This window comes from Physeter macrocephalus, chromosome 12 (genome assembly GCF_002837175.3).
Source record: "Physeter macrocephalus isolate SW-GA chromosome 12, ASM283717v5, whole genome shotgun sequence".
Lineage (NCBI taxonomy): Eukaryota > Metazoa > Chordata > Mammalia > Artiodactyla > Physeteridae > Physeter > Physeter macrocephalus.
In genome coordinates, this window is record NC_041225.1 from 90,499,228 (window position 1) to 90,500,547 (window position 1,320).

At 37.2% G+C, this 1,320-nt stretch overlaps 1 pseudogene; it reads right to left on the reverse strand.

Annotated features, from left to right (window-relative positions):
* The window catches only part of LOC102991361 (centrosomal protein of 78 kDa-like), a 223,386-nt pseudogene that overhangs the window by 124,912 nt on the left and 97,154 nt on the right, over window positions 1–1,320 (reverse strand).

Below are 1,320 nucleotides of genomic sequence, written 5' to 3' on the forward strand. Positions count from 1 at the left end.
ACTCATACAGTGAAACACTACTCAGCAAAACAAAGTGATAAACTATTGATACCCACAAAAATATGAATTACTCTCAAAATAATTACATTGAGTGAAAGGAGCCAGATAAAAGAGTCCTCACTGTGTGAATCCCTTTATATAAATTTCTAGAAAAATGCAAACACATCTCTAATGATAGAAAGTATATCAGTGGTCACTTGGTGACGTGGAGGGGTGGAATGTGAGGGAAAAAAAGGGGCTTTATGAATGAGGCATAAAAACACTTGCAAGTGCTGGATATGTTCCTTTTCTTGATTGTGTTGCAGGTCCATGGGTATATGCATATTTCAGAACATAAATTTTGTTCTTTAAGTATGTGAAGTGTACTGTGTGTCCGTTATATTTACAGAGCCATTAAAAAAAGGCTAAGAACAGACGTTTGTCTCAACAAATAAATGTAGCAAAGAACAGAACAGTCAAGTACAGTATGATCTCTGTCAGTTGAATTTGCCTATAGTTATTTCCCTCAAAAAATATATCCCAGTTCTTAAAAGAGATGGGACTCTTAATAAAAGGTAAAAAAAACCCGGCAAAGCCATCAGCAGGGTGAGCTCCAGCTACTTTTCAATTGTGAGACACTAGGTGCACGGTGCAGACATGCTAGGATGTTTGTTCTTCCTGCCCAATATTTTAGAGAGGATATGAAACACCCCCGTTAAATGCCTGCAAGTGATGGCCAGAGTGGAGTTTGGAGAATGATGGCTGTGATCTTTAATATGGTTGTGCCTTTGTAAAGAGTCTCACTCAGAATTTCCAGGGTAACTTTGGAGTCAACTTTTTTTTGTTTTTTGGATGATATAGATGTCTAACTCACCTCAAGAATATATCCACGTAGACTTGAAGTTAGGGACCAGCTGGTGTAAATTTGTGTGGTTATCTCCTGTCCTAACCTTTCAGCTTCTTTTTTTCCCTTGATTGTAGTTAAGCTTCATCTTGCCTCAGGGCCTTTGTATTTGCTGTTCCCATGTTTTGGAAATATTATTTCCAGAAAAAATTTCCATAAATGATTCCTTTCTCTTCTTTGGCACTCATCTCTTAAAGATATTTTTTCCTTGAATGTCCTACTAGCCTAACTTACTCCCAATTTATCAGATTACCTTACTTCTTTCACAGAATAATAATAAAAACAAATATTATCTTTGGTGTCTCTTTGTATTTAGATGAACTTCTTCCCAAACAACCCAACCCCCCACAGTGACAGAGGTTGTTACCTTTCTTATTCCTTATTCTGGGTCTTAGAACTGTGTCTGGCATGTAGTAATCACTCGAGGTCTGTTGACT